Consider the following 14,983-nt stretch of genomic DNA (forward strand, 5'->3'; position numbering starts at 1 on the left):
ATTTATTATGTAATGAAAAAAAATTTAATAAGCTTTTTGGTGCAGACATTTATTCGTAATAATTATAAATATTTACTAGAAGATGTAGTTTTTCTCTTAATTATTTTCTCCTATGTACTATAAAAATGTGTTGGAAATGATGAAAATATGTTACTCAAAGCTAATGAAATTCAACATCATATTTTTTACGTATAGTAATACCTCCCTGCTAGTTGCAACAATATTCCAATTAATACAAAATTAAAGAGAAAATAAAAATGTGTGCTTTTTATTTTGAGGTCATCTCATTGAGAAACGGTCTCTCAATAGTTGTAAAATATACCTACAACCTTTAATCCAAAAATTAAGGCTAATAACAATATTCCAATCAAACATTTACGTACGATTTATTTGGAACATAAAGTTCACAAATATTCAAATTGTGAAGAAAAAACATATTATGACTTTGGTCTAAACAATTTAGTCAAATATATGTCAGTTGTGTCCATGAAACACCAAATTTTGAGCTATTAGTTGAATTGTATTAGCTTTGCTTTGATCACATAATTAGTTATTAGTTGAACTAAAATTAGAATTATAACTGCTATATTTAATAAAAATATAATCTCTTGTTTATTCTAAAAAGTTCTTTCATCTTGGATTTCATTTATTATTTTATTTGATCTATAGCATTAAAAAATAAAATAACAAATAAATTATTTGTATAATTACTATTATTAAAAAATATTATTTGTATCATTTGTTTGAAACAAACGATACAAATAATCTTTGGTTTTCAAAAGGTACAAATAATGTGTTATTTGTAACGTCTTATTAATAACCCACAATATAAAATATAAATAGCCTTAAACCATAGATACAAATAAGACTTTTTCCACTAGCAAAATAAGGATCATCCCACTAAAGGTAATCTTACAGAATTGATTTTGGTTTGATTTTTTCTTCCATATATTCTAATATGAATGTTGTGCGACATGATCACATGTTTTGGTGGATTGGTTTCAAAGTTTCAAAATCTTTGGTTGTAACAATAAACAAATGTTCACATCTTTACATAAAGTTGTGTATGGAGAAAGTGTTTACATTGGATATAATTCTTCAATTAAAATCTATGGCAAAGGACAAGTAAAACTTCTGTTTACATCGAGAAATCATTTAATCCTAAAATATGTGTATTTTGCACCCGGTATTAGTAGAAATTTTGTTTCTAACCCCATATTGAATTGTGTAGGATATAACTTGTTGTTTGAAGCCGCTAGACTTCTCTGACTGAAACCTGATGAGATGGAATTAGTTAGTTTCATTATTTGATATATAGTGGCTATATCTCGTATTTATTAAACTTTAACTCTATTTATAATTTTTAATAAATAAAAATAAAATAAATAAATAATACCAAAATTAAATAAGGTCCTAATTTAATTTTCCCACACAATATGATACAACATGTCACTATTAGTAAGAAGTATTTCTAAACAAAGGTAATATAAATGACGACATAGTAGTGTAGTGTTTTTCAATTATTTTTGGGTTAATAGTTACTCAGCTTTTTTTTTTTGATATTTTCTTTTTCCGACAAAATCATTGAATCTAGGTAGTCAAGTATAGATTGTTAATTTATTATATTTTAGTGTTTAACTAGTGTAGAAACCCGTGTAAAACACAATTTTTTTAACATCGACATATATAAACATATAATATAAAAAAAATAAAGTGAATGATATTATGCAGTAGAGACACTCAATTTTGATAGTTACATGTATAAATTAACTCTATAATTTTAAAAATTGTCAACAATATATTATGCATTATATTATAGGAAAAAATGTTTTTAAAAGGCAAACATTTTGGCCATCTGCAAATAAAAGGCCAATGTTTCATTTATTCTTTAAAAATCCAACCTTTTGCTCAATTTTGCAAAGAAAGAGCTATTTTACTGGACATCGGTAAAATCATTAAATTCCTATACCAACCAAGTCATAGCTGTCAGTTAGACTTTATTTCAAAACATAAAAGTTTCTATCTTCTTCTTCACACATGGAATTATCTTCTTTAACCAAAACTAATCTAACCTTTAGCATTCTTGTGATGGAGGTTCAAGCAAAATTTTAAGGCAACTTCCCTTTCTTCGGTATTGCAAAGGAGATTTCGAGAAAAACATCACAACACAAGTAAGTTTTAAATTTTAAATTCGCAATTGATACCTTATTATTCAACTGATAATTGTTCGATTTTTGCTTAGACATAGGTTTCACTCTTGAGGTTGGGCCTCATCTTCTCATCCAACATACCACACTGTGCCTCTAGCTCTACCAATTTTCCAAACATAACATCTGAATTTTATGGAAATTTGAATTTTTCATCCCACTCAAAGAAGGACACAATCACCATTCTTGAAAACAACATAAAAACAAAATTAACACCTTCTTACAACCACTACAAAAAAAACCAGATGGCTACGGGTCCTTCCCGTCTCCATCCTGTCGCGATCACCCATATGGCGACAGGAAGGACCCATAGCCATTTTTGTCATCGCCATCAGTATTTCAAGTAGTGATCCTGTCTCAATTGTTTGTGTCAGAAACCTAATGTCCTCACCATTTTATATCTTGAACTTTCTATTATATTTCATTATTATTATTGTATTATTATTATTATTAGTATTTTAATATTAATTAATACTCCCTCCGATTCATTTGAGTTGTCCCATTTTATTTTTTAACACTATTCATCGATCACTCTTAATTTGTATTCTATTCTTAATTTAAACGTCAAAATATAGTCATGTGGGATCTTGTTTGATTCTTCTCAATATAAATTTTATTAATATCAAATTTTTATAATTTTTTAATTATGCACAATTAGAGATAATTAGAATTGAATTAGTGTATTGAATAGTGTGCCAAAACTGAATGAGACAACTCAAATGGATTGGAGGGATTAAGAATTAAGAGTTTATAATTTATAATTTAGATTTTAATTAAAATAACAATAAATATATAAAATTACATAAAACTAAAATAAAAAAATATATATATACGACAAAAAAAATTATATAAACAATAAACTAATTATATTAATATAGAAAATAATAACAAATATAATACAAAAGGTTTAAAATACTAAATTTACATATAAATTATTTTTGTATAAAATATACAACATCCTAAATCATCTACTAATTACCACTACCACTTCCACCACCCCGCCGCATACGAGACCTGCACGAGCCGCCTGGAGCACGTGTGTTACAAGATCCTTGGGAACTAAGAGATGCACCGCGATTTGCACCATGAAATTAAAAATTGATATTAACAAAAAATTCATTATTTCACGAATAATTAAAAAAACTAATAGCTAATTACCTACAAACAAACACAAAAAAATTCAAAAATTTAAAAAAGAAACTGAAACTAAACATTTGGACAGATAAATCAAAAAAATCTGAAATAAAAAAAAATCGAAAAAAAGAAAAATAACTATCAAGAATTAACAAAAAAAATCTACCAACAACAACATACAACAATGTGAACTAACAGAAAAATCTACATATAAATAAGTAACAAAAACTATCACATAAACAAAAAAAATTAACAAAAATCAACATATAAACAGAAAAATTAACAAAATCTATCAACATTAAAAATTACCAACACGTACAGCAACATACAAATTAAAAATTATCAAAAATGAACAAAAAAAATGGATGATGCACAAACTGAAATTTACCACCAACAACATACAAACCGAAAAACAAATCTACATACACACTATCATCAAATAACAACAAAATATGAACTATCAAAAAAAACTAAAAAATGTTAGAAAACTAACCGAAAATAGATAATGTCGGATGAATATATGTTGAAGGTTGAAGGTTGATGGTTGAAGATTGAAGGTTTAAGAAGATTGAAAGTTAAAGAATAAGTGCAAGAGATTGAAGATTGAAGGAGTAATATAGATAAATTTTTTTATCTTAGTTAAAAAATTAAATAAATAATAATTTATTTATTTAACTAATAATAATAATAATATAATTGGAAAAACCATGTCATAAATAAATTAATTAATTATTCTCTATAATTTAGGCAAATATTCTATTTTAAGAATTAAGTTATTTTAAGAGAGGAATTAAGTGAATTACATGTAAGCAAATTAAGTCCACTAATATTATTACAGTTGACAAATATTATTACATTTGGCAGTTTGTCTTGAACTATGACATGTGTCATTTTCCAAGTCTTTTAGTAAATACTATGATTAGAGGTGTTCATTCGGGTGATAGGTTCGGTTTCGGACGGGTTGTCATTCGGTTAAGTTGTATTTCAGATTGGTTATTTTTCGGATGCGTGTTACAGCGGGTCACACTCGAGTCAGGTCAGTTAGTCCCGGTTTGGTTGAAGATCAGTTATTTGAGCTATCGGGTTAGCATCGGTTCGGTGTCGGTATAAGTTCGTGTCGAGTATTCAATCGATCTCGGGCTTTCATCTATTAATAATTGGTTCGGTTTTACTGGGTACAGATCGGGTTCGGGTATTATTTTCTAGTAGAATTCGGCTGCAAATTACTACTACTTATTACTATAGATCGAGTCCATATCAGATTATGTTGTTAGACATTTTTTCATAAGATTCCCCTTAGTTAAGGCAATATAGTTAAAATGCAAATTAGTTAGTGATTGTTACTTTGTTATTTTTACTTGTTTGACTGTCAATTAAAATTAAAGTTTTTTCATTTTTCATCTAATTTGATTCATAATAGTTAAATAAATATTGACCATTGATTATTAACTCTAAATATAGAAAACCATGTATGTATAAAATTTAATTTACTAAAATTTCTATTACTTTATTAGATTAACTAATAAGATGATTGAATATGAGTCATACCTCTATGTTAAAAATTGGTTCAATTTTACAGCATTTCGATTAAAAGTTTGTTCGGGTTAAGTCGATTTTAGCCTGATCAAGTTCGCTTTTGAGCATGATTCGGGTCGGGTATGACTCGGGTCGGTCACTATTAGTTTCGGGTAATCTTAGTTAACGGTTATATGTCAGTTATAAAAATCGGTCGCAGTTCGTGTTCGATTTTACGATTTTCGGTCGTAAATCGATTCAGACGCAACTTCGGTTCGGATAATGTCGGTTCGATAAACCTAAAAAAGAAACATATTTTCGGGTCGGTTAACTTTCGGTTTCGGGTCGTGTCACTTTTGTACAGCTCTAACTATGATTGAGTTAGATATGCAAAGTATTGTCTTATTTAAACAATAAAAAAATTAACACTCTATCAATGATATTTTTGAAAAGTGAAACATGTGTTCATATTTCATTTTTTGCTAAGGGCCCCTAAAATATCCAAGACGGCCCTGTTACCCAATGTGGGATCATCCTTCATCTGAAAAACAACCAATGCAAAGAGCAAAGACATAAACTGTGTAAGTAATTGCAATTAGTTAATAAGCTAATATGGAAAAAGTATTATAGAAAATGCAGATGAAGTTTTAGAGTTATATATACATAATGATATTCAAATTAGCATAGTGGAATGGAGTTCTTCAACGCCCAAAGAAGGCAATGCAGTGTGTCACTCAAGGCAGCGGCATTATTCTCCGGTACATTCTTAAAGGGTCTCTTTAAAACATTTCGATATTAACCAATTACTTAAACTAATACGAAAGCTTAATATTAACCAATTACTCCGATATCAAACTACTATATCGACAATATAATCAATTACTTAAATAATTATATTATCCACTAAAACATCTATCAAGATATTTAACTATTAGAGTTTAAAATATAAGAAATTACATTAAATGAGACTTAACATATATAGATGGGATAAAAAAAAAGTGATGGACCATTGTCCAAAAACAGAAATGATTTAAAATGAGTGAGATAGCAAATAATGTTTAATAAGTGGGATGAAGGGAGTATTTTTTTTATCATTATTCCTCCCTTTTCTTGATTTGCACAGTGGAATGGAGTTCTCCGGTACATATGTTAAAGCGTCTCCTTAAAACACTCCGATATTAACCAATTACTTAAACTAATAGGAAAGCTTAATACTTATACCAAGCTACTATATCGACAATATAACCAATTACTTAACTAATTATATTATCCACTAAACATCTATCAAGATATTTAACTATTAGAGTTTAAAATATAAGAAATTACAATAAAAATAATTTTACATTATTTATTTTTATTTATAAATTTGAATAAGCCTAATTTATATTGTCATTCTCAATAACAAAATTTTTCCCTCACCAGGTTAAGTTAACAAGATTAGGGCTGCACACGGTTCGGTCTGGTCTGGTTTGACAGAAAAATCAGACCAGACTTGAAATTTCGATCTAGAAATTTTACAGACCAGACCAGACCAGTTAAGACACCAGACCGGACCAGACCACACCGTTCTAGAACGGTCTGTTCTGGTCTGGTCTACGGTTTTTTTTATTTTTTTGTATTTTTTTAATTGAGAATGTAAGATAAACGATAATCTATAAATAAAATACATCACCAAATCCGTGAATGATAGAATTATATGCTGCCATGCTTGGTTTATAACCTTTTTTTCTCATTATATACACTATCCTTGATGCCCTATTATGCCTACCAGCTCTGCACAAAGAATCTACCATTTGAGCATAAGAAAATTCCGTAGGAATACTACTACCTTGAGGCATATCCTCAGAAATCTCGAAAATTTCATCAAAAAATCCTTCCTTACTCAAAGAATTAATAAGATTGACAAAGGCAGCACATTTATCATCTGCTCCCAAAGTTTACTCATCAAGTCCTTCCTGAGCTATGCATCACCATTGACCAAAACCCCACCAAGCAAAACACTATAAGTCAACGAATTAGGGGTTGCACCCTTCTCAGACATCTCATCAAAAACCTTAAATGCTGCGCCCATTTCACCATACGTGCAGTACCCGTTAATCAAAGTAGTGTAGGAAATAACAGTCGGACAATGACCCCTATCAAGCATATCAAACAAAATTCTATGAGCTACACGAGGCTCTGGGAGTTTGCAAAATTGATCAATTAAACGATTATAATTCATCAAAGAGGGAACAAACTCAGGGTTTACATTGATCAATTGTCAAATTAAATGAAATGTAACATTTAAAATTTTAAATAAAATGGAAATTACGGGTTTCGGTCTACGGTTTACGGTTTTCACCAGACCGGAATTTATTACGGTTTTCCGATTCAGTCTGGTCTAAAAATTTTAAAATTGGGACCGGACCGGAAATCGCTTTTTTAAATAAAATAAAACCGAACCAGACCATTTAGACCGTAGACCAGACCAAATATTTAAATTACGGTTTGATCCGGTTTGGTTTACGGTTTAGACCAAACTCTGTTTAACCCTAAACAAGATAATCCAAAATTTTGTCTAGGAAATTTATGATTTCATATATGATTTCACAATTGAAATTCATATTTAGAAATGAAATACTTGTTTTCAAACACTACATATTACAATTTCACACTTGGCCACTGATGTTGAATATGGCTCAATGGCTAATCTCACCTGTGAATTGAACTGGTTGGAGGGGTTACTTCTATAATTCACTAAGGGAAGAAATATTATTAAGAAATAAATCGTATGTAAATATTTAATTGGAATAATGTTAGCAATAATTAAGCAAACTAAATATGTATAGGACTATTGTTAGGCTAAATTTATGGATTATAGGTTGTATATATTATATATACCTTATGTAATTGTCATATTAATTCAAGTTGGATAACTCATTAATAACTTTTATATACTGAAATTTGGGTCTTATCTCAATTAGAACAAATACAGTTTTTTCTGTACAAGGTTATTGGATCGAATCTCACCTAACCCTCTCTTCCCTCGGTCTATCTTGTAATCAAAAATATTACTTCACACTTCTTTAGTTTGATTTTTTATACTCTCTCTCTCTCTATATATATATATATATATATATATATATATATATATATATATATATATATGTAAATATATATATATATGTAAATATATATATATATATATATATATATATATATATATATATATATATATATATATATATACCACATACTAAAATTATAAAAATTATATATATATATATATATATATATATATATATATATATATATATATATATATATATATATATATATATATATATATATATATATATATATACCACATACTAAAATTATAAAAATTATATATTAAAATTTTTTGCATTAAGATGAATTTAACAGGATTCTACATGAATATATTTTGTCTTGAATATATACTTTAAAAATTAAATTTAAATTTCTCTCTACTAAAATGGAAAAATTTTAAGTGTATAAATAAAAAGAAACGTAGGGTGTATTAAATACAATGGACTAACTCAAAACTCAATCTTTTCTAATGCATTTTATATAAAAGGTTAATTTGGAGAATAGGCCCTTAAATAGAGGGAAAAAAAGGATAATTAAGTCATTTTCAATAAAGAAGAGGTGGGGTTGAGTTGGGGGACCAAAACTTTGTACATTTCATTCTTTGCTTATTGAAAGACTTGGCAAAACGAGTATCATACATTGGTGATAACTTTGAAAGTCTTCTTCTACCTTGAATGTTGTAATTTGGGTAGGCATGGCCACGGTTTGGGTTGGGCCGGTTCTGTTTCGGTTCCATCTGGTTCCAGTTCCACCAGGTTTCGGTTCCATTTAGAACCTGTCGCGAACGGTTCCGGTTCCGGGCGGTTCCAAACGGTTCCTTGGCGGTTCATGAGGCGTTTCCGGCGGTTCCAACTCGCGGGTCGGACCATCGGTTCCATTTTTATTTTTCCTTTAAATATTTATATAATATAAAAATACTATAATATTGCGGACGTACCTTTGATGATTACTTGATTATTAGCGAAATTCATTGCTTGTCAAGTTGTCATCGTTATTAAAATATTTACTAAAAAGAATGAAAAAAATAAATTAATAAGAAACGAATCAACGATAATGTCGATAAAGATGATTAATAAAAAAAGAGGGAGAAAATGGACTTGAACCTAGTACCCAAAGGAATACTAAGTTGTCTACGTATCTCGAAGGAATCAAAGTCCACGTAGTTCTTTGTCATACCTTTTATTTGTAGTTGTTGAATGTTGATTTATCGTTGTCCGATTGATCCTATTCGTCTTCGTCATCATCATCTGGTTGGTTAGATGCTTCCGCTGACTCTCCTCCTGACGATGATGCAGATGTATCCATCATCATCATCGCCTTGATCATCATCATTCCTTAGTCCTTGTGTTCGAATCTCCGCTTGATCCCAATCTTTCTTGCAAACACATATTTGAATACTATGTGGAGCAAGACGAGATCTCTTTTCGTCTAAAACTCTTCTACCTGCACTAAAAGCAGACTACGACGCAATCGTAGAAGCAGAAATTGCAAGGACATCCTTTGCAATCCTCAATAATATGGGAAATTTTATAGATTTTTCTTTCCACCACTCTAAAATATTATAGCTACCTTGGTTAATTTCAAAGTGATGTTTAAGATAATTATCTAATTCTAAATATGCAGTGGAGAGTGAAGAAGATAATCCTACAAAACTATCATCTTGGCTTATTATATTAGCTATTACGGAAAATTATAATAAGAGGGACGTGCCGAGACGCTAGCATGCCTAGACGTATCGCGTTTTGGGTTATATACACTAGCATAGTAATCATAAAGTTATGAAGATGTCTTAAAACATGGGTCTAAAATGGTTGAAATTCCATAAATAAAAGGAAAATCGGTAAAATATATCTTTCACTTATCCATCATATCTGCAAGAATCGGCTTTAAATATGGGTTAGTATCATCATGCGTATGTTTAAGAAGATGATAAAAAATAGTAATACACTCACTTATTACTAAGTGAACGTTTGGTTCGTAAACATATGAAAAAAATCTTAGTTGCGTGGTCATACGCTTCTAATATTTTATGTACACCTATAGCTAGTTCCCATGTGTCATCAGTTATATAGCTATCTGTACACTCACTATAAAGTTGTGTTATAACTGGACGATAAGCAATCGCTTTTCTTAATAAATCGTTGGTTGAGCCCCAACTTGTAGGAGTATCTAATGACCAATACACTTTTTTCAATTGATAATGGTCACATAATTGCTTATATCGTCTCTTTATCTGTCCAATTCTAAGCCACTTCACTATGTCTCTAATTGAATCTAATAAATCACTTAATTGTTTTATACCTGCTTGGCAAGATAAGTTTACTATATGAGCACAACAACGTATGTGTAATAATCTACCCCCAAGGATAAAACTAAATGCAGGTTCGTTATACAAAAGTTCCATACATTTAATGTTAGCGGTTGCATTATCGGTAGAACAACAAAATATCTTATCTATTATGTTCCATTCTCTACATATCTCTACTAATCTGTATTTTATGTTTTCACCCGTATGTCTTTCGAGCATTGCCTCAAAAGCAATTATTCTTTTTTGAATAATCCAATTTTGATCTATCCAATGTGCTGTTACACACATATAAGATTCTAAATGTGGGGGAGCAGACCAAATATCAGTTGTTATGCTAACCCTACCATTAAAAGATTTAAACATTTCTACTAATTAATAACGCATTGTTTCATATAATTTAATTATGCGTCGTTTAAGAGTGCTCTTAGGAATTGCTCTATATTGTGGTTGCAAAGTTTTTCTAGTGTAACGCTCGTATGCCCTACTTTCACCATGGTTAAATGGCAATTCATCACAAATTACATACTTAGAAAATTCATCAATCATATCATTACGATTATATTTAAAAGGCATACCTATGCTGGGAATGTCCCACCGTTGGCTTCCACTTGTGGTCCCGCTGCCACTTGCTGCATGAGTTTCTTTTGTGATTCCATGCTTCTTTGCCAAATGTTTGTTAAAAGATCCCATACCACCACCTAACACGTATTCACAAAACACAATAAATAAATTTTTATAAAATATGAATATATAATGTATGTATAAAAAACTGAAAAAGTATTTACCTCTGGCGAAATTGTATGAAATTAAGGGTTTTACTCCTTGACTTTCACAAATTTGACAAGTGCATAAGAAAACATATGGATTGTCGGTTGGTTCTTTTGTAAAATACGACCACACATGTGAAACAACTCTACCACTAGGAGGTGGCATTGCCGGAAAAGATTGTCTTACTGATTCATCTTCTCGACAACTATTTTGTTCCCAAATGAAGGAAATAATGATTTGAGCATTTTCATACACAATTTCGTTTAAGCTTAAGCTATTTTAGCTTAAGCTATTAGTTTCCATAAATATTTTTCTCCATATTAAGTAGAATTGTACTAAATATCTAGTAATTTTTATGATTTCATAATTGAAATACTTACAATTTCACACTTAGGTTTTAGTAGATTTGTAAATCAAAGCTTTAAATATTTTGGTAAAGTGTACTTATTTTGATAATTTTTTGGAGTGAATAAATATTTTAAATATTAAAAAATAAATTGGGGGCCATCTGGATAATGAATTATATTTAACTGGAAATTTGCCAGTAGGCCTAAAATTGCAAAGTCGACATATTTTAATAGGTTTAGTTTTTTTGTCACCACACACCTTTTTTAGGGGGGAGAGCCATGGGTAAGCGGTACATACAAATTTAGATGAGAACAAAATATATAATAATGAAAAACAAAGTACATGATATAATTTTTTGACTTCCCTTAAAAGTATACTATTCCGTCCCTTTAAATTAGTGGCAAAGAGAAATTGATTATTTTAAGAACATGTGGATATTTTATATTAATTAAAGAAAAAATAAATTGTGTAAAAGATATTAACAAATGAGACTTAACATGTATGGATGAGATAAAAAAAAATATGATGGAAAATTGTCCAAAAACAGAAATTATTTAAAATGAGTGAGATAGCAAATAATGTTAAATAAGTGGGATGAAGGGAGTATTTTTTTTTTTTATCATTATTCCTCCCTTTTCTTGATTTGCACAAAATATATACTTGAGATTAATTTTGTAGGACGTAGAATACTTTATAATACACTATAAAAAAAAACACAAAAAAAATTGATAATTAAAAGTATACAAATATTAATTTTAAAATACGACCCACAATTTACCTCTGTCTAACGAATACTTTATAAAAAATATTATGAAAATACGCATTAAGGTGAATCAAACAAGATCTCACTTGACTATGTTTTACATTATACATGGAGGAATATATCAAATAAGATCAGTTGATGAATAGTAGTTGCTACAGAAACTGTAACAACTAATAAAATCCAGAGGAAGTATAATAGAAAGATCTAGAAAGTTTGATATACTTGTGGGATCAAGAGGAATAATATGTTTTGCCAGCAGCTTGTTCATCTGAAACATATCCGTACAGTCAACTTCAAATACCAATCGCAACTCATCATTGCATATTATCTTTCTTTTGTTACTCGGATCTTGGAGATTGTTCTTTCTTATATATGCCCAAAGTTGCCTGACAATCTTCAGCAGATAAATACATTAATTTACCAATCAAATTTAGTACATATGCTTCAAAGAAGTTAATGTTGTTAAAGTAACAAACACAGCTCTAATTAAAGCCTCAAACCATATCAGAGTGTCATGATTTGATACTTCCATAAGTCAAATGTAAGCCTTAGCCAAAAACCTCTCAAAAAGCCTCAAATCAACAAGCATTGAAGTTCTTCCTTTCTATTTTACTTTCCCTTTCCTTATCACAAATCATTATAAACAAGTTCTTCAGAGTAAAATAAATTAACCCTTTTCCAAAAACCCTAACTCATCATAAGATAAAATGAGAAAAATGCCCCCTTCCTCACCCCTCGCAAAAAAGTCTAAACTTTTACATCCCAAACATCCATTACTTCCTCGTTTTCCTACCAGGAAAAAACCCCAATTGATAACATTCATCGTGAACTAAAGTGACAGTAGATACAATCGACGGCGGCGGAACAGGAACAGGAGGAGGAGGAGGAGGCTGAGAATTGAACAAAAGACTAATATGAGCACGAATGAAATCAATTTTGTTAGAAAGATCAAACCCTAAATTGGATTGCAATTGAAGAATAACTTGGTTGAGTGAAGTGAAAGAATTAGGGTTTATTTGACAAAATAAAGAATTGTAAAGCTTCAGCTATTTGTTGGTCAGACACCATTTTTAAATTGGGGGTTTGAGAAAGAGAAAGACAGACAAAGAAAGAGATTTGTTTAAAATTTTTAAATTTTTTTGTGTCTAACTGAAAAAAACGGATACTACTCGTTGTCAACTCTTGTATTTCTATTTCTTTCTCTCTCTTCTGCTTTTTTGTTAGAGAAGATGAGAGAGATAGTAAATAGAGAGATTAAAAAAGAGAAAACTTTATTGGATTTTTACTTTGAAAATGAAAAAAATAAATAATAACGTTTTATTGGATTTATTTGTGAGTTCAAGACTTAATGTGAAGACTGAATACATAATTATTTTTATATTTCTCTCGCTTTAAAATGTTCGTATCCAATTATAAGATATTGTGTGAAAAATGTCAATATTAATAGCAAGTACAATGGGACAGGTGTAATATGAGAGAATTGAGATGTTATCAAAAGTCGTTAGACTTAATTTTTTTATTTTTTTATTGTCGTCTTTTTTATTGTGTTGTCAATTTTTGTTTAATAAAATTATAATACACTCATATCACTCTACAATATTATATTCTCTCTAAAAATCATTATTAAAACTTATTTTCAACAATTTTTCAATTTAAAGCTTAGAAACAAGGAATTCACAATGCAAACAACAATTTGAGGTAAATTCAAACTGAATTTTTGTTAATTGTTTTAAAAAAGAATTGGAAACTGGTCCTAGTCGCACAAAATGTATGACTTGGCCATTAGCAAAAATAAAAAATACAGTAAAATTTAAATTTACACTTATACTGAAAATAAATTTTTAAAGAGTTTAAACTGATTCAATTAAGATCATCTCAAATTAAAACGACTTTAATAAAGAATTAATGAATCATGATAAACTGTGAAGGAACTAGTGAAGTACTTTTATCTAGTAGTACAATATATATAACATCACTTGCAAATTAGTAAATTATTTAAAAATGATACTTAATTACCTTCGCAATCGTTCCAGCCATTTGAATAGGTGATGAAGTTTGAAAGCTGAGAATGATATCAGCTCTAAATATAGGAAGTATATATATAGCCCAAGATCTATTGAAACTAATTAATAAAGAAAAGTCTTGTACTTTTGTAAAAATTATAGAAAAAAAGTTTTAATTATTTGAATACGACCGAATACGAGGAAGATACATTGAAATAGAATATAGATAATGGAATTTAGAATTTAATTTCTTTTTCCAAAAACAAAAAAATTTGCTATTAATTTGAAAGAAGATGGAAGAAGCAAGTGATCCAATATCGTCTTCGGTTCCGGCGAGTGAAGTCGGAGAAGATCAAAACCCATCGTTGAATACACAACCAACTGAGGATGAAATAAGATGGTTTTATCAAGAGGCGCATGTAGAAAAGTGTATAAAATCAGAATATTAGCATGAAATAAGAATATTAGTTTTATTGTAATTATTCTTGTTGCCTTAATTAGTTTGCCTAATTGTGTATTTATAGAGTCATTGTAATTATTCCAAATGAATAAAAAACGAGTATTCACTTAGATCCCTTATTCCGCTATTTTAATTCTTTTCGGCGCGCTTCATATTCGAGTTAAATAGCCTATTTAATAATTTGGAAATTACAATCTTAAAATTTAGCACTTTTACGATTTATAATTTTAATGTTTATTTTTTGCGAATTACAGTCATCAAAAAATCATAGTCTACAACATTCATGCCGAATCACATATAATCCCGATAATTTTGGTGGTCGAAATTTTAGGTAAAGTGGTCGGAATTATGTGATTTGGCCTTAATGCTATAGATTTTGATACTTTG

At 29.3% G+C, this 14,983-nt stretch overlaps 1 long non-coding RNA gene across 3 annotated transcripts; it reads right to left on the reverse strand.

Moving 5' to 3' along the window:
- Nucleotides 1–1,283: 1,283 nt before the first annotated feature.
- LOC130808051 (uncharacterized) lies at nucleotides 1,284–14,608 on the reverse strand. 3 transcript variants are annotated; one of them, XR_009040694.1, is made up of 4 exons: nucleotides 12,356–14,608; nucleotides 9,123–10,952; nucleotides 8,884–8,952; nucleotides 1,284–6,991 (listed from the first exon to the last, which is right to left on the reverse strand). It is a non-coding gene; the product is annotated as an uncharacterized LOC130808051 (long non-coding RNA). The 3 variants fall into 3 exon arrangements; XR_009040693.1 differs by lacking the exon at nucleotides 8,884–8,952; XR_009040692.1 differs by having other exon boundaries at nucleotides 8,884–10,952.
- Nucleotides 14,609–14,983: the final 375 nt, after the last annotated feature.

Source organism: Amaranthus tricolor, chromosome 3 (genome assembly GCF_026212465.1).
Source record: "Amaranthus tricolor cultivar Red isolate AtriRed21 chromosome 3, ASM2621246v1, whole genome shotgun sequence".
Taxonomy (NCBI): Eukaryota; Viridiplantae; Streptophyta; class Magnoliopsida; order Caryophyllales; family Amaranthaceae; genus Amaranthus; species Amaranthus tricolor.